The sequence below is a fragment of the Mobula birostris genome, chromosome 10 (assembly GCF_030028105.1).
Source record: "Mobula birostris isolate sMobBir1 chromosome 10, sMobBir1.hap1, whole genome shotgun sequence".
Lineage (NCBI taxonomy): Eukaryota > Metazoa > Chordata > Chondrichthyes > Myliobatiformes > Myliobatidae > Mobula > Mobula birostris.
The window spans coordinates 44,904,075-44,927,376 of NC_092379.1; the positions used below are offsets into that span (position 1 = coordinate 44,904,075).

Sequence of the window (23,302 nt, forward strand, 5' to 3'; positions counted from 1 at the left end):
AATTGTATTCAGTGGCGAAAATCCTTCAAAGTTTCTATCCTGTGTCTTTTTGTTTCATCAATCTGAAAGTTAATTCTCAATATCTCGGTGTTTGTAACATTCCATTTAATCTACTTCATTGTTTCTCACACTGCGTGCTGCACAATACATCATGTATCCATACGAAATAAATCGATAAAATCTGATATTCATTTGATCAGTATTTAAGAATAGATCTATTCGTTTCATTGTCAATTATTGGAAGCTACTACTATTCGAATTTAACGGTAGTGTGAAAGAGATTAGATGAAATTAACAACTAAACAAAGCAGACTGCTGTAGCTTTACGAATTACGGGATCTGTAGCACCAAATGGTACGGTAAACCTTGTACATGTAAATATCAGTTTAGATCGATATCGAAACTCGTAATCGGGTGCCTTTTAGATTTTAGTTCCATCCACGTCCTAATGTTGCAAATATAAACTGAAAACTGATGAAAAATAGGAAAGAGGCATTAAGCGCAGATTAACAAATTCGATAGACGAGCAAATGTAAAAAAAAAGGCTTTTCCGCACAGTAGGGAACAATTGATGCGGTAGACTGAAAATCACTTCTGCCGTTCAATCTAATAGCTCGGTGGAGCTTAAGCTTCGTCTAGCAGCGACAGTATTTGTTGTTACGAGGTAAACATTCTGCAGCTCATCAAGCTATTTGATCGAGCAGCATGGGGAATGCAGGTGTGGGAGGGCTCTGAAATGTTCGGTATATTCTTTGAGAAACATGATACCGATAGCTGCACAGAGAACTAAAACATCGGAAATTGGGAACGTCGTATAGAACAGTGCAAAATATTCGTTCAATGTGTAGTTTCGGCGTGTTATGACTTGGAATTTATAATGCTCATAGTTTAACATGTGAATATTATATATGCTGTTATGATTTCGTAACGTACCAGCAGCAAGAGATGACAAATTGAGTCGGGTTATAATATTAAAATCACTATATTTATTTTCATCTACTCAAACATATAGAAAATTAAGTAAACTACTTTCTTAAACAGAAGTTAACGATGTTATGCGTCAATAGCTCCCTTACAGTCAAACTTAGAACCCATTCTTAATAAATCTTACTCAAGCATAGTCTTAAAGTGGCAGTTCAGAGAGTCCCAGCAATTCACGAAATAGGTGAGAGGAGACACTTGTGGATTCACAGTGCAGCGACGAGGCGATCACGACGAATTCCAAAGATTCCACGCCTAGCGAACGAAGAAAAGGCTACCGAAGATCCCAGCCGAGGAATACTGTTCCGAAGTCCACGAAGAGCGATTTCACGAAGTGACTGTCACGAAATCCACACCCATGGATCATACGAAGGATAGACACGTCTCCACAATGCACAGTGTGCCGCTAATTAACCCAATCCTTTGGGTATGGGTAAGCATTAGACTTTACCCTTCTCGATCGTGAGCTGTTCCCGGATAGCTCGAAGTCTGCAATCCTCACTCTCTTTCTCTTTCCTTCGACTCCTCCTCAACACTATGACCAGATTTCCTTTAGACCGTCGGCATACGTCGTAAGGTAAAGCTACAAAAACGAAACTATGGACACCCAGGAAAACGAAACTGGGAACACGTGACAATGCGCATTGATAAACAGAGAAAAGGGGTTCAGAAATGTATTTGGGCTGTCTAGTCCACTCTATCGCTATTTAGCGTTACCTTGCACAGAAAGTCAAACTGCTGTGTCAGAACGTCAGAGACCTAGTGTCAATTCTGATCTCAGTTGCTGTCTGTATGGAGTTTTGAGGTCCTCTCTGTGCACTTATGGGTTTATTCTGGGTGCTCACACTCCCTCTTATATCACAAATACTGTGAAATTGGCAGTTTCCTTGGCCAAAGTAAATCACCCCCAGTGTGCAGGTGAGTGGAAGAATCTAGAGAAGTTGATGCGAATAAGGAGAGATCATTCAATGGGATTAATATACTGCTGGAGTAGTGTAAATGATTGGTTATCGGCCAGCGCAGACACAGTGAATGAAGGACGTGTATTTATGTTATATCTCTCTATAACTTCTGTCTCCCGTCGAATTCAATGTCCTGCCCCTGTTCGCTTCTCTCCTTTCTCAGATACTAATATCGAATGTCTTGTTGAATAGGTTAAAAAATATCTACAACTTCCCTCTGCGGATGGTAATCAAGAGATTTTTCTCTTCTTCGTTGAAGTAATTTATTCCAGTCTCAGTCAAACCTTGATTACTCTGAAAGCATAAACGTAATTTGTGATCTTGGACTCTCCTTGGTTGCAGGAGGGGAAAACCGACATCTCAACATTCCGGGGTTTCGTTGTTTTAGACGCCTCAAAGGGGGAAGGGGCATCTGCAGAAATTGACGCGGCCCTGGCAGAGATATTTAAATTATCCTTAGTGACAGGTGAATTAGATTGGGATGTAACCATTGTTCTCGGCTTTTGAAGAAAGGCTCTAAAAATAAACTAGACTAGTGAGCCTGACATCAGCAGTGGGAAAGTTATTGGAAGGTTCTGCAGGGACCGGATAACTGGTTATTTGGATAGATTTGGACTGATTTAGAATAGTCATCATGGCATCCTACATGGTAGGTCTTGTCTGACCAATTGCACAGTTTTTAGAGGAAGTTACCAGGAAAGTTGATAAAGACAAGGCAGTGAATTCTGTCTAATGCACTTCAGCAAGGTATTTAACAAGTTTCTACATGGCACGCTGGTCAGGAAGGTTACATCGCTCGGTATTCAAAAAGAGCTGGAAAATTGGATTAGACATTGGCTTTGTGCGAGAAACCAGATGGTTGCTTCGCTGACTGCAGGCCTGTGACTAGTGGGGTTCCACAGGAATCAGTGCTGGGACCGCTGTGGTTATCATTTATATCGACAATGTGGAAGATAATCTGTTAGCTGGATAAGCATATTTAAACAAGACACCAAGATTGGGGTATGGTGGAGAGAAAGGAAGGCTATCATAGCTTGCAGCAGGATATGGACCAGCTGGGAAAAATGGTCTGAAAAATAGCAGGTAAAACTTAATGCAGACAAGTGGGAGGTGTTGCATTTCTGTAGGACCCACCAGGGTATGTCTTACACAGGTCAACTTGATCATGGACAAGGATAGATCTGGTCCTAGGGTTGAGGTTCTGAACTGGAAGACGGCCAAATTTGAAGAAGTGAGAAAGGATCTAAAAAGCGTGGATTGGGACAGCTTGTTCTCTAGCAAAGATGTGATCGATAGGTGGGAAGCCTTCAAAGGAGAAATTTTGAGTGTGCAGAGTTTGTATGTTCCTGTCAGGATTAAAGGCAAAGTGAATAGGAATAAGGAACCTTGGTTCTGAAGGGATATTGCAACTCTGATAAAGAAGAAAAGGGAGTTGTATGACATGTATAGGGAACAGGGAGTAAATAAGGTGCTTGAGGAGTATAAGAAGTGCAAGAAAATACTTAAGCAAGAAATCAGGAGGGCTAAAAGAAGACATGAGGTTGTCTTGGAAGTCAAAGTTAAGGATAATCCAAAATTTACAGGTTGCCTTGGCAGTCAAAGTGAAGGATAGTCCAAAGATCTTTTAAAAGTATATTAAGAGCAAAAGGATTGTAAGGGATAAAATTGGTCCTCTTGAAGATCAGAGTGGTCGGCTATGTGCGGAACCAAAGGAAATGGGGGAGATCTTAAATAGTTTTTCTGCGTCTGTATTTACTAAGGAAACTGGCATGAAGTCTATGGAATTAAGGGAAACAAGTAGTGAGATCATGGAAACTGTGCCGATTGAAAAGGAGGAGGTGCTTGCTGTCTTGAGGAAAATTAAACTGGATAAATCCCCAGGACCTGATAGGGTGTTCCCTCGGACCTTGAAGGAGACTAGTATTGAAATTGCAGGAGCCCTGGCAGAAATATTTAAAATGTCGCTGTCTACAGAAGAGGTGCTGGAGGATTGGAGAGTGACTCATGTTGTTCCGTTGTTTAAAAAAGGATCGAAAAGTAATCCGGGAAATTATAGACCGGTAAGTTATTGGAGGGAGTACTAAGAGACAGAATCTACAAGCATTTGGATAGTCAGGGACTTATTAGGGAGAGTCAACATGGCTTTGTGCATGGTAGGTCATGTTTGACCAATCTGTTGGAGTTTTTCGAGAAGGTTACCAGGAAAGTGGATGAAGGGAAGGCAGTGGATATTGTCTACATAGACTTCAGTAAGACCTTTGACAAGGTTCCGCATGGGAGGTTAGTTAGGAAAATTCAGTCGCTAAGTATACATGGAGAGGTGGTAAATTGGATTAGACATTGGCTCAATGGAAGAAGCCAAAGAGTGGTAGTAGAAAATTGCTTCTCCGAGTGGAGGCCTGTGACTAGTGGTGTGCCACAGGGATCAGTGCTGGGTCCATTGTTATTTGTCATCTATATCAATGATCTGGATGATAATGTGGTAAATTGGATCAGCAAATTTGCTGATGATAAAAAGATTGGAGGTGTAGTAGACAGTGAGGAAGGTTTTCAGAGCCTGCAGAAGGACTTGGACCAGCTGGAAGAATGGGCTGAAAAATGGCAGATGGAGCTTAATACAGACAAGTGTGAGGTATTACACTTTGGAAGGACAAACCAATGTAGAACATACAGGGTTAATGGTAAGGCACTGAGGAGTGCAGTGGAACAGAGGGATCTGGGAATACAGATACAAAATTCCCTAAAAGTGGCGTCACAGGTAGATAGGGTCGTAAAGAGAGCTTTTGGTACATTGGCCTTTATTAATCGAAGTATTGAGTATAAGAGCTGGAATGTTATGATGAGGTTGTATAAGGCATTGGTGAGGACGAATCCGGAGTATTGTGTTCAGTTTTGGTCACCAAATTACAGGAAGGATATAAATAATGTTGAAAGAGTGCAGAGAAGGTCTACAAGGATGTTGCCAGGACTTGAGAAACTCAGTTACAGAGAAAGGTTGAATAGGTTAGGACTTTATTCCCTGGAGCGTAGAAGAATGAGGGGAGATTTGATTGAGGTATATAAAATTATGATGGGTATAGATAGAGTGAACGCAAGCAGGCTTTTTCCCCTGAGGCAAGGGGAGAAAAAAAACAGAGGACATGGGTTATGGGTGAGGAGGGGGGGAGTTTAAAGGGAATTTTAGGAGGGGCTTCTTCACAAAGGGAGTGGAGGGAGTATGGAATGAGCTGCCAGACGAGGTGGTAAATGCAGGATTTTTTTTTAACATTTAAGAATAAATTGGACAGATACATGGATGGGAGGTGTATCGAGGGATATGGTCCTTGTGCAGGTCAGTGGGACTAGGCAGAAAATGGTTCGGCACAGCCAAGAAGGGCCAAAAGGCCTGTTTCTGTGCTGTAGTTTTTCTATGGTTTCTATGGTAACGGCGGGGCACTGAGGTGTGCAGTAGAAAAAATGGATACGGATCCATTATTCACTGAAAGTCGCGTCCCGGGTAGATAGGGTTGTAAAGAAAGCCATTGGCACATTGCCCTCATAAATCAATGCATTGAGTACAGGAGGTGGGGTGATTTGTTGAAGTTATGCAAGGCATTGGTGAGGACTAAATTGGAGTATCGCGTGCATTACGCGATAGGAAGGAGGAGAAGTTGGCAGCGCGACACAGCACGCGCGGCCGTTGCGAATGATATCATACGTGTTAACTAGGATGCCGTGCACAATCCTGATTTGATGGAGACAGCCGTGAGAAGCACGGAGGAACACCTGGAGAAACTTCTGAAATGCCCGCTTCGCTGCCACTGCTACTGTGCGATCGAGAATCTCCTGAGGGGAAGGCCCCAAATCTTCGGTTTTCCCTGTTGCCGGGGCCGGGTTCGAAGTGCTCGGCAGAGATGGTGCTCGGTGCTTGGTGTCGGAAAGCTGGTCGGAAGCTCGGAGTTCTCGGACGGACTCGGAGTCGGACTGTGGTCGGATGCTTCCAGGATGCTGCATCGGCAAGTTTGTGGCACTGGAGTTTCACCGTCTGCGTGAGATGATGGGACTTTCGAGAGACTTTGAGACTTATTACCGCGCCCATGGTCTGTTCTTTATCAAATTATGGTATTGCTTTGCACCATTGTAATTATATGTTATAGCTATGTGGTTTTTGTTAGTTTTCTGTCGGTTTGTCATGTGTTTCTGTGATATCATTCTGGAGAAACATTGTATCATTTCTTAACGCATGCATTACTAAATTGCAATAAAAGAGGACTGTGTGTCCTCATAATCTAATCTAATCTAATCTAATCTAATTTTTTGTCGCCTAACTATAGAAACGGTGCAAGTAAGGTTCAAGGAGTATAGAGAAAATTCACAAGGATTTTGACGGGGCTGGAGGACCTGAGTTATAAGGAGGGTTTGAATACTTTAGGACATTATGTCTTGGAACAACGGAGATTGAGGGGGGACTTCCTAGAGATGTACACAATTATAAGGGGTGTATTTTGGGTAAAAACAAGCAGGCTTTTTTCCCACTCTAGTTAGGTTGTATTGCAAATCGATGTTAAGGGTGAAAGGTGAAAAGTTTAACGGAACATCAGGGGAAATCTTTTCAGTTAGATGGCCATGAGAGTGTACAACGAGGTACCAGCGCACGTGGTGCATGCGCGCTAGATTTCACCACTTAAGGTAAGATCGGAAAGGTACATGGATGCTAGGGATATGGAGGAAGATGAGAGTAGACAGTTTAAATTGCTCAGCCTGGACTAAATGGGCCGTTGAGCCAGTTTCTGTGCTGTACTTTTCTGTACCTAACTGACCATATCTTCCAAAGGGAACACGGCCGAGTCTCGTTGCATTTCGCTGCATTTCAAAGAAACGTGATCGATTAAAAGCAAGATCATAGCTAACGAACGAATAATTCCGTCATGGTCTGAGGAGTTAAATTAAGTTTAGATTCATGGGTATATGTTGAAGATCCTAAATTAGTACTTCTTATCGCTATTCATCAATTCTAGCACTGGAAATGTTCCTCGGGTTTACTCCAGAAACCTTCCACATGAGTCGATATAGATACAAGAGAGCAGAGGTTTGAAATTAGAGTTTTGCTGCTCCTCGATGAGCAGACAACCATGGGTGACAAACCCCATCTGCACAAATTGACTGGTTTTAAGTTGCAAGTATTGCACCTTTACTCCATCTCCTGGTGAAAATCACTGTATCACTGTATACTGTATCACTGCAAAGATACTAAGCCTTAGTGTCCACTCTACCAAAGCCCCCTCCCCACAAGTAATGAGAACCTTAAGGAAACAAGAGTTAGCTAATGTCAAAATATATTACAGAAAAAAACATTATATAATTTTGGTAGACAAAGTTGTAGTAGACATTCTGTAAAATCTGAACAGCGGTGTATTCCAATGAGAAAGAAAAGATTAAAGTAGGATGCATTCAATATGCCTAATAACGGAAGTGATGGATAGGATGAAATTAAAAGTAATAGCATGCAATATTGCAAATATTAATAGTAGTCAGTGAATTACATTGTAAGAACCTTGCAAAAGATTACCAAATCTTCTATTTCTAAACTCTAAGGAGAGAAATCCATTAAAGTAAACTCATAAGTAACATAAAGATGGTCAATAAGAGCTTTTACAATAAATGAAGAAAGTAGATTAAATTAATCTTAGTTTCCTTGAGGATGAGGTTTGAATCAGTAGTGGGAGTAACATATAAATACAACATAGAATAGGAAGACACTCTTCATCGTATAATGTTGTGCCAAGCTAGTTAGTCATTGGATGTCCGACTAAACGAATCCCTTCTGCCTACATAATATGCAAATCATCATATTCTCTGCTCATTCGTGTGCCCACTGACAGCTTCATAAACATTTCTATCATTTTTGCTTCAACTACTTATAACGGCAGCTCATTCCAGATACCACCACATACTGTATGAAATATAAACTTGCATGTTCCTAAAGGATTATAAAACATAAGAGTAGAATTAGGCCATTCTGGCTTATCGAGCCTGCTCCACAATTCAATCATTGCTGATCCTTTTTACACTCTCAAGCTCTGCCTTAAATACACCCAGCGACATGGCGTCCACAGCTCCCTCTGGTAACGAACTCGATAAGTTCTTCACCCTCTGGGTAAAGAAATTTCTCTGCATCTCTCTTTTAAATGGACACATCTCTAACCTGAAGCTGTTTCCTTTTGGTGTGGACTCACTAAGTCTTTAATTCCCTGAATCATACTTGTAAACCTCCTCTGAATCTTCTCCAATGCCAGCATATCTTGTCTTAGATGAGGTATCCTCAACTGGTCACAAAACTCAAGGTGAGGGCTCGCCAATGACTTATAAAGCGTTAGCATGTGAAGACAGACTCCGGCGAACTGAGTGGTTGAGACTAATGGAAGGTCCAACGGTCATGAAGGCGGTCTCCGCAAGCGTCGTGGAACATGTAGAGCAGGACAAGACACAGAAGACTTCCTGGTCATCCACTGCGCCTAGTCCCATCTCCAGCCGTCTCGACTCAGTCTTGTCACTGGATCTAGATGGGAATTGGCAAGAGAGAGAGTGAGGCTCACGCTGCTCAACTCTCCCTGACTTATCACGCGCTAGTCTCGACACCATCATAATGGTGACAAGGTCCTTATCATCGTCGACGACAGACGAACAAAAACAAAAATAGCGTCACATCCCTGCTCTTATGTTCTAGACCTCTTGAAATGAATGCTAACATTGCATTTGCCTTCGGTACCACCGACTCCACGTGCACGTTAACCTTTAAGGTGTTCCAGTAACTTTCCTGTAACACCATGAGTTCTTAACTTAGTAAGCAGACTCATGTGTGGCACGTTGTCAGAGGCCTTCTGAAAGTCCAAATGTACAACATCCACTGTATCCCCTTTATCTAGCCTACCTTTAATCTCCTCAAAGAGCTCCAACAGGCGTGCCGGTCAAGATTTTCCTTTGAGAAAAACCATGCTGATGTTGTCCTATCTTGTCATGCGTCTTCAGATGCCTCAGGCTAACTGGTCTATAGTTTCCCTCCTGCTGCGTTCCTCATTTCTGTCGGAGTGGAGTGACATTTGCAATTTCACAGTCCTCTGGCACTTTGCCAGAGTCCAATGACTTTGAAAGGTCATTACGAATGGCTCCTGCTGCTCCTATGTATTATGTTCTTATGATGTACGAAAATGGTAGTGAATAAGGCATACAGCATGTTGACTTTCATCAAATGGTGCATTCAATACAACAGATGGGAAGGAATGTTTCAGCTGCGCAAGAGGTTTGTGGGACTATATCTGAAATATTGTGTGAATTTCTCATTGCTATACTATGAGAAAAGATGTGGTTAAACTAGAGATGAAGTAGCAATAAAGACTCACAATATAGTTGCCAGAACTGGAAGACTTAATTTATAAGGAGAGGCTGAATAAGCTGGGACGTTTTTCCCTGGAATAAAGGAGCTGAAAGATGACCTGAAGAATTTTATAAAATTATCAGTGGTGTACTTAAATCCTATCGTTGCCCATCTTTCCGTGATATCAAATACTCTCCAGTTTATGCATTATCATTGTGAACCTCTTATTCTAGCACTATAATAATTCTATTTCATTCCTGCAACACAACATCTCGAACATCAAACAATGCACCGAAAGTGGTCTTTACAAAGCTGTGTAACTGTCCTGCTTTTGTACTTAGTGCCCTAACCCGTGAAGTCAAGCATGCCATATCCAGTCTTTACATAGGGAGCAATGGACATGTTCCCCATGATCCACCTGTATTTAAATGCCGCAAAGGACTCAGACATTAACAGTAATATTTCCTTAGATGTTTGACTTACCAAAGGAAAGCAACTCACATTTGTCCGGAGTGAACTTTACCTATTATTCCTCTACCGGTATCTCCTTCTGATCTACAGTATATCCTGTTGAATCCTTCAACAATCCTATTCATAATCCACTACTCCAATAGTTTTCTGTCATGTGTGAAATTTCCTAATCAGTCCATCTATATTTTTGTCTAAAATATTTTATATGCGAAAGATAGGTTAATTTAGGACATAGAGAGCTGCATGGCTAAGGGATGGTTAGGAGCAGCAGCTAAATCTTGCACGATAAGGGTGCTAGAAGAAATTTAGAGATGTGGAGAAAGAAGGAGGTGATGTTGTGTTTTTTTATTAAGGGGAACATCATACTAGTAATTAGAGATGATATTATTGAAAGATAATCTGGTGAGGATTTCTGGATGGATCTGAGAAACAAGAAGGGGATGGTTACTTCATTTGCATTGTACCATAGGGTCAGAAAAAGTCCTCAGGAATTTGAGGAATACAACTTCTGGGAGATGGGGAGAATTATAAGACTAGTAGAGTTCTCACCATAGTTGATTTCTAGGATTGACTGGGGTTGCCATTGTCATAAATGTCTAGATGGAGTGGAAATTATTTAATGTGTTTAAAAATGTTTCCTACGGTATGAGCCCCCAAATCCTCAAGACCTTCTACAGGGGCAGCATTTAGAGCATCCTGACTGGCTCTATCACCACCTGGTACGGGAACTGCAACAACCTCGTCTAGTGGGCGCTACAAAGAGTGGTACGGACATCCCAGCGAATCTGTGAACTTGCACTTCCCTACGTTGACGACATTTACAGCGGCAGGCGCATAGAAAATGCCTGGATGATCATCGGAGACACCAGTCACCACAACCATATTATTTTATCAGCTGCTTCTGCCTGGCAAACGGTACCACCGCATTAAAGCCAGGACGAAAAGGCCACGGGACATCATCTTTCTATAAGCCATTATAAAATTTACATCAACACACATAAAAGTTGCTGGTGAACGCAGCAGGCCAGGCAGCATCTCTAGGAAGAGGTACAGTCGACTTTTTGGGCCAAGATCCTTCGTCAGGACTCCGAAAAGTTGAAGAGTGGAAGAAATTTCAGATGGGGAGCAGTGAGAGATGGTGTCACTGAACTCCCGTCGAAGAGAAGTACAGATGGGGAGCAATGAGAGATGGTTTTACAGATAGGGATAAAATTTACACGTCTGTGCGTTGCGACGGAGTTATAACGCAAAGATTTTTACTCCTTCAGGTTGTGGGATGGATGTAAGACTTAAGTAAATTCATTCATTCATTCATTCAGGCAGTATAAAAAGAGACGTAACTGTGAGGCAGCCAACATTGATCTACTCCTTGAAAATAAGGAAGAGCAAGTAACTAAATTCACAGTAGGAGGGCAGTTTGAAGCTAGTGATCATAGCTCTGTCATTGTTAAAATACTTAATGAAAAGGAGAGATCTCTTTTCTATATTTAAGTTATGAATTGGGGAAGGTGAATTTTGATGCTATTGGACAGGAGCTGGAAAAATGTAATCAGATTAAGCTGTTTCCAGTCACAGGGACCTCTGGTAAGTGGTATGTTTTTAAACGCTAGATAGCAAGGAATAGATGTCCATGATAAAGTAAAATATAAAGCTGATGGGAAATGGAACCCTGGATGGCAAGGGATATTGTAACACTGGTCGAGAAAAAAAGGAGCTTGGATCAGATACCAAACTTCCTGGATTGGGATCCAGTGAAACACAATAGACCTGTGGAGGATAGATTAGATTGGATTATGAGTACACGCAGTCCTCTTTTATTGTCATTTAGTAATGCATGCATTAGGAAATGATACAATGTTTTTCCAAAATGATATCACAGAAACACATGACAAACCGACTTAAAAACTAACGAAAAGCACATGATTGTAACACATAGTTACAACAGTGCAAAGCAATACCGCAATTCGATAAGAACAGCCTATGACACGGTAAAAGTCTCAAAGTCTGTCAGAATCCCATCATTTCACGCAGACGGTGAATCACCAGCGCTGCCAACTTGCCGATGCAGCATACCGGAAGCATCCGACCACAGTCCGACTCTGAGTCCGTCTGAAAACTCCGAGCCTCCGACCAGCTCTCCGACACCGAGCACCGAGCACCATCTCTGCCGAGCGCTTCGATCCCGGCCCCAGTCACAGGCAATAGGCAAAACACTTATTTCACTGTCCTCGAAGTCCTTCTCCTTGTTGAGCCGTGATGCAAAATACGCATTTTATCTGCCCCTCACCACACTTCCTCTGATTTCCAGGCTTGCATTTAGACCTGCCCTTGTCACTGAGTAGTCCTGACCTCAAGTTATAATGTACTGTAAGCCCAACATTCCTTGGCAATTTCCTTAATCCTGTTCACCTCGGATATTTCACAGCTACTGTTGGCCTCCTCAATCCCCGTTTCACTTCTTTAGTGATTTCTTTATATTACTCAAGGACCATGTTTTATTTCTGATTCTTAAAACTTCCACAGGAGGGGCAGGGGCTGGTGGTGGGGCAGTGAAGTGATAGGCAGGTGAGGAGATGAAAAGACGTAAGATGGGGGCCAGAGTGGGGAACTGAAAAAAGAAAGAGGGGGTGGGGGAAATTACCAGACTTTGGAGAAATCGATGTATATATCATGAGGCTGGAGACAACCCAGATGAAAAATAAGGTATTGCTTCTCTAGACTGAGAGTGGTCTTCCTGAATTTTCTACAATTACGTTTTCCATTCCTCACTGATGCATGCCGGTTCAGAATTCTAATCAGCTGGTCTTTCAACTCGCACCTGTCAGATTTCTCCCTCTTGTTTCTTATTGGCTTCTGGTGGGCTGTGCAACTTGATGGCATACTTAGTCAAATATTATATTGTTATCAAGGGCAGTCCAGGATTCATAGAGCATGGAGACAGGTTATTACGCCCAATACAATCATGGTCATTAGGGGTAGTCAAATGTCGGTATAATAGCGGATATTATGTTTAGATTAGTTATCAAATATGCATTTTAAACGTGATGTGCGAAACTAAAAGATGCCCAGATGTTTGATGTTACGTTTGAATCGCTGACCTATGCCAAACCAAGTACGTATGGCATCACAATAAAGTTATTTAACTGTCTCTAAATGTAGCCTGCATTGATTTTAACAAGACCCGCAAAATGCTGGAGGAACTCAGCAGTCTAGGCAACATCATTAGAAAATAGTAAGCAGTCGACTTTTCGGTTCGAGACTTTTTATCAGGACCGTTTATGAGCCTATTCCTATTCTAATCTCGGCCAAAAACGTCGACTGTTTATTCTTTTCCATTGAAGCTACCTGGCCTGCTGAGTTCCTCCAGTATTTTGTGTGTGGTACTTGGATTTCCGGCATCTGAAGATTTTCTTTTCCTTCTCATCGATTTTATATAACGCTGGGACTTATTACCAAATTCGGACATAAACAAATCGTACCAGAGAGAAGATTGACACCCAGTTGAAGTAGATTCGTCATTAAGGATGGAAGTTCACATATCCTCTGATTTTAATGAAATGTTGAAATTCTTCTGGGATTAACCAGATAGAAATTCTGGAATTATGCTGTATCTTTGCGAATAGTCCCTGCTAGAGGCTGATATTTTCACGACCTGAGAAACATGTTAATATATTTTCGCACACAACAACCAGAAATCCTGTACACAAAGATCCATCATGATTCGCCAGCTACTGGACACTGCCACAAATCATCTTAGTCAGAAGGAAATATTATTTTCTCGAATTTGGATGAAGTCATCACTATGAAATTAGGTTGTGAAGAATGTGTTCAAACTACGCGAGTACGGATTTTAAGCATTGTTTAACAATTATGTATAGTTGTACATTACGACAATATTCGATGACGGCGGAAATTACTGCATTAATTTGTTTCTCAAGCTCATTGTCACGATCACTTGTCTCAGTGGAGTTAATATATATACATACACCACAGATCATTTTAACGTCAGCTACAACAGATAGGACTGGTCCCTTCGTCCTTTGCACATTTTTTGAAATGCACAACCCAGTCACCGGACTATTTGCAATATACTATCCCATCTTCGCCGCGTTTGCGGTTCCAGGTAAGACACTGGTTTACCCAAGGATTATAAATTAGTCTTTCGTGTTTTACGGGATTTATCAATTCTACGAGGAAGAATTTATCTGCGTGTATTATCATTGTCGCTTTGTGAGTTCATTGAAGTATCAGAGCCGGCGACGTAGTGTGGAAAGCTCCCACTACCTATTAAATGCTCCGAACAGCGTGTGTCCCAAATAGCCGGTGACAACCAAGTCCAGCCCCTGTCTTTCACTTGCGGCTTAGCTACTACCCAGCAAAACCGTTTCTGCTGACAGGAGTAGGGACAAAGACACGATTTTGGCGCCGTAAAACCGGTCGTTTCGGGCAGATGGTTAGCTGCACATCTATGAGAATGAAATGTCTGATCACAGACCTCCGCAGCCTTGCAGCTATACACACTCATATGGACAGTTTCGGTAGTAAACCCCGAGGAAAATTCTAGAGTTGTATGACCTAAGCCTGTCCTCCGATGCGTTGAACACAGGCTGGCAGTTACTGTGAAGCTGCTGGTGCCAAACCATTCTCAGCAGTTCCTTAAGATTGATCAGCGACGTGATGAGGGGGAATCTGCTGCATGAACACCAGCTTGCCCTCCATGTAGTTCTGCCTTGGCTTGCGTAGACAGCTAGAACGCAACACCCATGCTCAATTTCGATCAACGGCGTGCCCACTTTATTATCACTTTGATAATTGTGTCTTCTTTGCCTTGCAGCTAACTGAGTGGCGATTGCGATTCTCTCCCGAGGAAGGTGCGGTCTATCTAGATGCATTACTCGGTACCTGGTGTCCATGGCTGTGGCTGATCTATTAGTCGTGATCTCTGCGGTAATATTAAATCGCATTCGTGGTATTTACTTCCAACTAAGTTTTTTGACCCATACTACAGGTTGTAGTGTTACAGCGGTCATAACGTATGCCGCCAGGAACAGCTCCGTCTGGTTGACTCTCGCTTTCACGTTAGATCGATACCTAGCCATTTGTTGCGTAAAACTGTAAAGCAAATATTGCAACGAGAAAACATCAGTTGTGGTGATCGTTACCGTCTGTGTTTTTAGTTTGCTAAGAAACGTACCCTGCTATTTTATGTATGAACCTTTGTATGTACTAAACGGTGTAGCCTGGTTTTGCAGCATAAGATCCGTATTTTACACTTCATTTGGATGGGCAGCATTTGACTGGCTAGATAAATTTTTAACCCCATGTCTGCCCTTCGTTCTGATCTTGCTGCTCAACGGTCTCACAGTCAGGCATATCCTAGCAGCCAACAGAGCTCGGAGGAGGTTACAAGTGCGTAACAAAGGAACCGAACAGGGTGACCCAGAAATAGAGAACCGGAGGAAGTCCATCGTTTTATTGTTGTCCAGATCGGGGACTTTTATCCTTTTGTGGCTGACTTATGTTATAAATCTGTTGTATGTGCGATTTACAAACAGTATCTATTTTGCAGGATCGGATTTTAACTACCCTAGATTCATACTGCAGGAAAGTGGATATATGCTTCAGCTTTGGAGCTGTTGCACTAACACGTGCATCTATGCAGGGACTCAGAGGAAATTCAGAGAGGAGTTAAAAGATGCGACAAAATATCCGTTCCGCTTAATCTGGAAGTTAATGGTTTACTAAAATTGTTATTTCTGGTGATAATCCTTCATTCTTTCTATCCTGTATCTTTTTGTTCCTTCAAGCTCACAGTTGCTCGGTGTTTGCAGCATTTCACTTCATCCCTTTCATTCTATCGTACACTGGAAAAAGGAATGATACATCATGTATCCATACGAAATGGTCAAATGTGATCATCATTTGACCATTATTTAAGAACAGGTCTGTTCGTTGTATTCTCAACTATTGGAAGCTACTCCCATTCGATATTACGCCAGTGTGGACGCGATTAAAGTAAACTAATAACTGAGCAAAGTGTAGCGCTATGGGTTTACGAGCTGTGCAATATGTAGCACCGAATGGTATGGTCAATTATGTGCATATAATTATCAGTTTAGATTAATATGAAAACTCGTAATTGGAAGCCTTTAGATTTCAAAACCTCATTGTTGCTTTTGGTTGAAAGCTGCTATATCTTTGCTGTATCTCATTAAAATTCCTTTTACGCCACAGTCAAAGAGATTATGAGAGTGTCTCTGCGATGTTTAACCAGACTTTCTGAACATGCTTAATCTCTTTCCACTCAAGATCTATTGGAAGGGAAACAGAAATATAGAATCGGGACAATACTGTGTGATGGGTTGCTAGTCAAGGCCACAAAAGGAATAATTTGGTGTAGTGGTGTCCTACAAATATTGGCACTAAGGTTATTACTGTTCTTCATATGGCGCTGATTTCATTGAAAAAATCATATACCTTGTTTGCACGTAACATTATAATGGGAGCACGACGACATATAAAACGGTAAAATTGTATTACTAAATAAGTAGGGTGAGTCGAAAAACACGATAATCGAGTTAAATGTTAAAATCTCATGTTCTTTAAGTTCCATCCACGACATAATGCTGCGAATATAAACTGAACATTGAAGAAAAAACAGAAAATAGGCCTTGGGCACTGAACCGATCCGATTCGATACACGAAGGACTGTAACATGACTGTTAAAAAAAAATCCTTTCGGAGAGAAGGGAACAAGTGCTGCCTCAGACTACAAATCACTCCTGCGATTGGCCGTTCAGTCAAATAGCTCGTTGGAGCAGAAGTTTTGTCTCGTACTAACAGTATTTGTTGGTACGAGTCAAATCTTCTGCAACTAATCGAGCAGCTTGGGGAATGCAGTCGTGGTGTAGCGCTGGAATGTTATGTTGTATTCATGGGAAAAGTTGATGCGGATAGCTGCACAGATATATTTATCTAAAATATTAGAAATTGGGGACGTTGTATAAAACACTGCAAAATATTATTTCAATATGGAACATTTCCGCGTGACATGACATGGAATTTAAAACGTCAATAATTCAACAGGTATATATTATATTTGCACACTGATAAACATACAAAATAGGATCAGAGATTTATTTGGGCCGCTAGTCCACTCCACGACTATAGTGCGTTACCTTTCCGCAGCAAGTCGAACTGCTGTCGCTAATCGCCAGCGACCTAAGGTCAATCCTGAACTTTACTGCTATCTGTATGGAGTTTGGAAGTCATTTCTATGCATTAATTGGTTTATTATGGGTGTTCAAACTTCCTCTTACATCGTATATTGATTGCTCTGATGCAGGACTCTCCTTGGTTGCAGGAGGGCCACATTAGCAGCTCACTATTCCAAGGTTCCGCTAGTTTAGACGCGACGGAGAAGAAGGGATTAAAGGCGGAGGCATGTATAGAAATTGCCGGAGCCCTAGCAGAGATATTTAAATCATCCTGAGTGAAATGAGGGCTGGGGGATGGCTAATGTTATCTACTGCTCAAGCAAGACTCTAAAAATAAGTACATTTGAAAATGACAGGCCAGCGATCCTGACATCAGTAGTGGGTAAGCTATTGGCAGGTATTCTACGGGACCTGATAAATGAATATTTTGATACACAGGGGCCGATACAGGATAGTCCGCATGGTATCGTGCGTGGTAGGTCTTGTCTGACCAAGCATAAAGAGATTTCAGTAGTTTTCAACAGTTTCAATAGGTACATTTAGTGTCAGCCAAATGTATACAATATACATTCTGAAATTCTTTTTCTTCACAAACATCCACAAAAACAGAGGAGTACCCGAAAGGATGAATGACAGTTCAAGGTTAGAACGCGAAACAACTCTCCCCCCCCAAACAGAAGCATCAGCAAAGCGACGATCCACTACCAATAAAAAAATCATCTGCACTCTCTGCCAAGCACTCAAGTGTGCAGCAAAGCATCAACAAAGATACAGACTTGCAGTACTCCAAGGACTACTCGTTCACCCAGTAATTCGACATACCACAGGCTCTCTCTTTCCCGAATAACGGAAAAAGAGGTGTCCCCGTTCACAGCAAGAGGGGAAACATTACAAAAACAACTCGCCGATTTACAGTGCTAGGAGTCTGTTGCATCGCTTTTTCCGAGATCTGTGCCCAAAGAGCTCTGGAGGTTGGGCACATTACCAGCTGCCAGCTCGCTGCTTTCGATCTTCCATATATTCCCAGGAGACATCAGGCAGCGGTGGCACTGGCGTCCAATGCACCCGTCTCCAGAACCAGGAAAATCCGGCACCCTGAAAGCACGCTAGTCTTTCAGCCCCGTCCTTAGCACAAAATAATCTACAGATGCTGGGGTCAAAGCAACACTCACAAAACGCAGGAGAAACTCTGCAGGTCGGGCAGCATACATGGAAATGAACAGTCCTGACGAAGTGTTCCGGCCCGAAACGTTGACTGTTCATTTCCACGGATGCTGCCCGACCTGCTGAGGTCTTCCAGCGTGTTGTGAGTGTTGCCCCGTCGTTAGCAAATCGAAAAGCGGTCGGTCGTGAAGTCCCGACAGCCTGTCCCATTTCCACAAATAACCGAAGTCAGCCAGTAACTCCTTGTCAGGCCCTTAAAAAGAAAATTGAAAAGGAAAAATAAAAGAAATATTAAAGATAGAAATAGAGCTGTTTCCGAAGCTGCAAGCAAAGGAGTCTCTATTATGCGCCATCATCCTAAGCTCCGTCCTCCGTCCTCAATTTAGATGAAGTTACCGGGAAAGTGGATAAAGGCAAGGCCGTGAATGTAGTCAATGCACTTTAGCAACGTATTTAACAAGGTCCTGAATGGATGCTTGATCAAGAAGGTCAATTCGTTCTGCATTAACGGCGAGGTAGTAAATTAAATTGCATATTGGCTTGGTGGGAGAAGCCAGAGAGTGGTAGGAGATGGTTGCTTCCCAGACCACGGGCCTGTGACTAGTGGAGGTCTGCAGAGATCGGTGCTAGCTCGGCTGTGGTTTCTCGTTGATATCAGTGATTGGAAAATAATGTGGTTAACTGGATCAGCATATTTACGGATGACACGAAGATTGGGGTGTCGTGGACAACGAAGAAGGGTTTTACAGCTTTCAGTAGGATATGGGCCAGCTGGAAAAATGGGCGCTGAAGTATAGCAGATAGAACTTAATGCAGACAAGTGTGAGGTTTTACATTTCGGTCAGACCAACAAGGGTAGGTCTTACACAGGTAACGTTAAGGCACTGAGGTGTGCTGTAAAACAAATCTGATATGAGATCTTGAGGCCTAATATTGACTGACTGTCGCGTCACAGGTAAATGGGGTCGTAAAGAAAGCTTTTGGCGCATTGATCTTCATAAATGAATTTATTGAATACAGGAGATGGGATGTTCTGTTGAAGTTGTTTGCATTAGTGAGGCCTAATTTGGGGTATCGGGGGCATCTTTGCTCACCTATCTACAGACAAGATGTAAGTAAGTATAAGGGGTATCTTCTTTTATGTTATTGGTAAGGCTAATAAAATGGCTTCTCTGTAATGCTAACTGCTGAGACAGTGGTTCTCTAGCAGCTTGTTTGGGTTATATTACTGACAATGAGAATTGTATTCATTTGCTAACCAATTGGGATAGATGTTATTCTTTCGTGTGTGTCTGTAATCTATTGTTTTCGCTGGCTCTGGGGCACAAGACGCGGTGGGGACAGAGAGAGGAGACGGGATGCTATAAACTGGGCGACGGAACGGACCCCGAGCGGGAGTCCGAGGCCCAGGGTTTTTGGGAGGAGGACCGAAGAGGAAGGAAGTGCTGGACGCGCTCTGGTCGACCACCGTGGTTGGTCCCAAACGGTGGGTCGAGAGGGTCGGAGGAGAGCGCATGGTGGAAAGAAGACCCCGTTCATTGAGCTCCAAAGGTTGTGCACGAAGTGGTTGAACTCTGATAAGTTTGGCACCTTTTACTTTCCATAAAAAAAAACAATTACAGCATGGAAACAGGCCACCTCGGCCCTTCTAGTCCGTGCCGAACTCTTACCCGATCCTAGTCCCACCGACCTGCACTCAGCCCATAACCCTCTATTCCTTTCCTGTCTATCCAATTTAACTTTAAACGACAACATAGAACCTGCCTCAACCACTTCTGCTGGAAGCTCGTTCCACACAGCTACCATTATCTGAGTAAAGAAGTTCCCCCTCATGTTACCCCTAAACTTTTGTCCTCTAATTCTCAACCCATGTCCTCCTGTTTGAATCTTCCCCACTCTCAATGGAAAAAGTCTAACCACGTCTACTCTATCAATCTCCCTCATAATTTTAAACATCTCTATCAAGTCCTCTCTGAACCTTCTACGCTCCAAAGAATAAAGACCTAACTTGTTCAACCTTTCTCTGTAACTTAGGAGATGAAACCCAGCCAACATTTTAGTAAACCTCCTCTGCACTCTCTCAATTTTATTGACATCTTTCCTATAATTCAGTGACCAGAACTGTACACAATACTCCAGATTTGGCCTTACAAATGCCTTATGCAAATTCAACATTACGTCCCAACTTCTATACTCAATGCTCTGATTAATAAAGGCCAGCAAACCAAAAGCTTTCTTCACCACCCTATCCCCATGAGATTCCATCTTCAGGGAACTATGCACCATTATTCCTAGATCCCTCTGTTCTAAAGCATTCTTTAATGCCCTACCATTCACCATGTATGTCCTATTTTTATTTGTTCTACCAAAATGTAGCACCTCACATTTTTTAGCATTAAACTCCATCTGCCATCTTTCAGCCCACTCTTCAAACTGTCCTAAATCTCTCTGCAAGTTTTGAAAACCTACCTCATCATCCACAACACCACCTATCTTAGTATCATCTGCATAGTTACTAATCCAATTTACCACCCCATCATCCAGATCAGTAATATATATTACAAACAACATTGGAGTCAGTACAGATCCCTGAGGCACACTGCTACAGACCGTCCTCCAATCTGAGACACAGTTATCCACCACTACTCTCTGGCGTCTCCCATCTATTCACTGCTGAATTCATTTTACTACTTCCATATTAATGCCTAACGATTGAACCTTCCTAACTAACCTTCCGTGTGGAACCTTATCAAAGGCCTTATTGAAGTCCATATAGACAACATCTACCGTTTTACCCTCGTCAACTTTCTTAGTAACCTCTTCAAAAAATTCAATCAGATTTGTCAAACATGACCTTCCACGCACAAATCCATGTTGACTGTTCCTAATCACACCCTGTCTATCCAGAAAATTATATATACCATCTCTACGAATATTTTTCATCAATTTACCCACCACTGACGTCAAACTCACAGGCCGATAATTGTCAGGTTTACTCTTAGAACCCTTTTTAAACAATGGAACCACATGAGCAATACGCCAATCCTCCGGCACCATCACCGTTTCTAATGACATTTGAAATAGTTCTATTTGAGCCCCTGCTGTTTCTACACTAACTTCCCTCAAAGTCCTAGGGAATATCTTGTCCGGACCCGGAGACTTATCCACTTTTATATCCCTTAAAAGCGCCAACACTTCCTCTTCTTTAATTGACTACCCTTCCTGTTTCCTTTACCTTGCACAGTTCAATATCCTTCTCCTTAGTGAATACTGAAAAAAAGAAATAGTTCAAAATCTCCTCCATCTCTTTTGGCTCCGCACATAGCCGTCCACTCTGATTCTCCAAGGGACTAATTTTATCCCTCACTATCCTTTTGCCACTAACGTAACTGTAGAAACCCTTTGGATTTATTTTCACCTTACTTGCCAAAGCAGCCTCGTATCTTCTTTTATCCTTTCTAATTTCTTTTTTAAGATTCTTCTTACATTCTTTATATTCCTCGAGTACCTCATTAACCCCAAGCTGCCTATATTTACTGAAGATCCCTCTCTTTTTCTGAGCCAAGTTTCTAATATTTCTTGAAAACAATGGCTCTCTCGAACTTTTAACCTTTCCTTTCAACCTAACAGGAACATAAAGATTCTGAACCCTCAAAATTTCATCTTTCAATGACCTCCATTTCTCTGTTACATCCTTCTCATAAAACAAATTTTCCCAATCCACTCCTTCTAAATCCTTTCGCATCTCCTCAAAGTTAGCCTTTCTCCAATCAAAAATCTCAATCCTAGGTCCAGTCCTATCCTCCATAATTACACTGAAACTAATGGTATTGTGATCACTGAACCCGAAGTGCTCCCCAACACATACCTCCGTCACGTGCCCTATCTCATTCCCTTACAGAAGATCCAACACTGCCTCTTCTCTAGTCAGTACCCCTATGTATTGCTTCAAAAAACTATCCTGCACACATTTTACAAACTCCAAGCCATTCAGCCCTTTTACAGAATGGGCTTCCCAGTCTATGTGTGGAAAACTAAAATCTCCCACAATCACAACCTTGTGCTTACTACAAATATCTGCTATCTCCTTACAAATTTGCTCCTCCAGTTCTCGGTCCCCATTAGGTGGTCTAAATACACCCCTATAAGCGTCACAACACCTTTCCTACTCCTCAATTCCACCCAATTGGGAGAAATAAGACTGAGATTCGGAGCGGGCGTGTGGAGGATGCCTTTTTTAATTTTTTCTGTTTTTGTCATCGGCGTCGAGAGAGGCAGGATTTGCGCAGGCGTGACCTTTTATATTGTATCTCTATTAATTACATAGTTCCAGTAAGATCTATAAATTGTATTGTGTAAATTGAATAAGGTGTACTGTCTGTTATTGGGCGTGGTGAGGTACATCACACTGAATCTACACAAACTCGATTACAGAGTTTGGCAGCGCCGAAGGCTGCTCCCCCGAGAAGGAAGCGAGCTGAGCGAGCCTGAGGCTTACCAGGGGGCTACATAATTTTAATGGAATACATAGAAAATTTACAAGGATATTGTCGGGACTGGAAGAGCTGAGTCTTAGGGAAGATTCAAGAGGTTAGGACTTGATTCATGGACGAAGAATATTGAGGGGAGATTTTATAGAGGTATACAAAATTATGAGGAGTAGAGCTTGGGTAAATTGAAGAAGTTTTTATTCCCACTCTGGTTGGGTTGGACTACAAATAGTGGTCTTCTGTAAAGGGTGAAAATTGAAAAACTTAAGGGGAACCCGAACTGAAAGATTTTCACTCAGAGGGCCGTGAGAGTGTGGAACGAGATGCATGCAATCTCGATTTCACAGTTTAACAGAAGTTCGCAAAGGTACGTGGATTCTAGGGATATGGAGGGTGTTGGTCCCGACAGTTCGATGGGTGTAGGCACGGACTAGATCGGACGAAAGGCCCTTTTCTGTGTTGTGCTTTATGTGATTTTCAGCCTACATGCTTAAGGGAACGACTTTCCCAAAAGAAACACTGCCCAGTTATGTTACATTTCACTGAACTTCAATGAAACGTGATCGATTAAAAATAAGAGCATAGCTAAAGAGTAGGTAGTTCCGTCCTGGACTGAACGGTTAAGCTATGTTTAAAGCCATGGTGCATACTGAAGATCCTAAA

General features: G+C 42.1%; 1 pseudogene; it reads left to right on the forward strand.

Moving 5' to 3' along the window:
• The first annotated feature begins 13,824 nt into the window (after positions 1-13,824).
• LOC140203650 (probable G-protein coupled receptor 139) lies at positions 13,825-15,513 on the forward strand (annotated as a pseudogene).
• Positions 15,514-23,302: the final 7,789 nt, after the last annotated feature.